The sequence below is a fragment of the Gymnoscopelus braueri genome (assembly GCF_963280865.1).
Source record: "Gymnoscopelus braueri genome assembly, chromosome: 1".
Classification (NCBI taxonomy): Eukaryota; Metazoa; Chordata; class Actinopteri; order Myctophiformes; family Myctophidae; genus Gymnoscopelus; species Gymnoscopelus braueri.
In genome coordinates, this window is record NC_137603.1 from 36,838,973 (window position 1) to 36,841,472 (window position 2,500).

Genomic DNA, 2,500 nt, shown 5'->3' on the forward strand with positions numbered 1-2,500 from the left:
AACGGTGTTCTAAGAACAGTGGTTCTCAAACTTTTTAATTTCAAGGACCCCCCATAACTCTGAGAGTCTACAAAGGGGGAAACCGAATCGACCCGTAAGGGTCCATTCACTCTCAGAGTTAGAGACCTGTAAAGGGTCCATTTTGAAACCCCCTCATGGAACCCTGAGGGTCCCTGGACCCTACTTTGTAGCCCACTGTTCAAAGAAAGAGGGACGATGGCTAGGGGGGCGAAGGGGGGGGGAGGGTGTGTGCGAGCTTATACAAAGATATGAATTCAATTAATCCCGGCTGGTGAGGTGGTCAAGGGGATCCTAAAGAGGTACACAGTAAAATCCTGAGTGTTGATCTAACCCCAAAAGTGTACAAATGGAATCAATGGTCCGTTGGGTTCTATATGTACACTCAAGCTTTACAGTGTAGTGTGTGTGAGTCGCAAACTTTCCCCTATAAGCTCCACTTTGATTTCTCAAGCGTGGACGTGGTGAATTCAGTGGTCCTGAAATACAACTCAGTTTTAAAAGGACAGAGGAAAAAAATATCAATTCAACTGGAACAAGCACTAATTGCAGGAATTCCTTAGCCTGGCATAGCTAGACTAATACACAAAATGATTATCTGGTAGATTCTTCAGGTTTCCAGGCTAGGAATTCCTACCATGCCACTTGTGATGCCTTATCAAAACACATACACGGTCTCAACTCTTCCCCAAAACCTAGAAGTTTATGATCTACAAATGTACACTTGACTCCAGACAATCATACAGTCCCAAATCACTCTTTTTCCATCATTTCAATGACATTTTCTACAGATGTGTACTTCAGTGCAACAAAACTCTTGTCTTTTGTTGAATGACTTCCCCTCTTAAGAAAAACCAAGAAATCCTATTAATATTTAAGATGTCAGATTCCACTACATCAGGGATACATATACAGTCATTTTGTTCCATATCATGCAACACAGTATCATTGGTATAAACAGCTGTGCTGGTGAAAGTGAAAGCAAGGTGGAGGGGAATTGAAGCTTGCATGCTAAGAGGCATTGTGTGCCGTTCAGCCTCTCAATCTCCAAGTCAATGCTGGCATGTCAGAAAACATAACATAATTGTCTTTTAGCGGACGAGAACTAAAAATACACAGACAATAGCACTGAGATGAGCACAGACACACACAAAAAAAAACAGGCAGAGGGAGAAATTGTTTTGTCCTTCCAGCACAGTGTTTGTCTCTCCACGTTCCCGCCCCATGCCAATAACTGTGGAATAAACGGATATGTGAATTAAACCCCATTGTTTTAAAAAAGAGCCGCCGCTATATTTAGGTGGCCGCTTTTTTTTTTGCCTTGACGCAGAGGAATTTGCCAGTTATGTTATGTGTGTTTGTTTTTTCTGTGGTATTTTTTTTTCTCTTATCCTCCATCTTTACTTAGGCAATGTATCTCACATTGTTTAAACAAGTGTGAGCAGTGTGTCTGTGCATGCAGTGTTAAGGCGAAAGAGAGAGGGAGAGACACATGCACACATGTGCGCGCGCATGCACACACACACACACGCACACAAACAGTTCAGCCAAGCGATTTTTGCAATTAGAAAAGACACAAAAATAATTATTCTGCAGCACAGTCGGTCGACATATCCTGAGTCGACGATGCACGGATCACGTGCTTAATAAAAAAGGTTAATCAGTTGTTAATCAGAGGATTAATAACTTGTTATTTTCTTTACAAAACCATTAATATTATGCCATAAATATTTAATGTTGATGGGTCATTTTTTTCTCTTTTTTTTGGTTGTGGGTGGGGGTGGTGGGGGTGTTGGGTATGTGCTTGGTGATGCAGCGCAGAGTGAATAGTATCCAGGCATTAATGTGCATTAATCATGCTTTGGTGAAGACAAATAAATTTGTTCATGTTTATTAATACCACCTCAGAGAAAGGAATACTCTTTACATTATTCACACAGTTATTAATGAAGGGTTTATGAACAGCAGGACCACGGGACAGAGACAGGGGACCAGAGAGAGCGAGAGAGAGAGAGAGAGAGAGAGAGAGAGAGAGAGAGAGAGAGAGAGAGAGAGAGAGAGAGAGGGAGAGGGAGAGGGAGAGAGAGAGAGGCCAGAGTCAGACAGACAGGGGCAAAAGTTCATTCATGTTTAAGATTGGGAACAAATGTTTAAGGACAGATATAAAGTGTGTGTGGGTGTCTAATCTGCCCATGCATATAAACTACATCTGTGTGTGCATGCGTGCGCACAACCACATGCGTCACGCATGGTGGACAGACCACCATGCAGAAAGCTGGGGGGTTAAACGTAGAGATTTTCTGTCCTTTTTTCTTTCTTTTTTTTTTACAAATTACCCTGCCCGCTTGCTAATCAAAGCAAAACAAATATTGCTTTTCGTTTGCTCCATTTGTTTGAATGAACATACAGACGTTCCCAAAATACTCATTCCCAGCTCAAATGTAATTAAATTGTGCCTTTAGTGAAAACATGCAGTGGTACT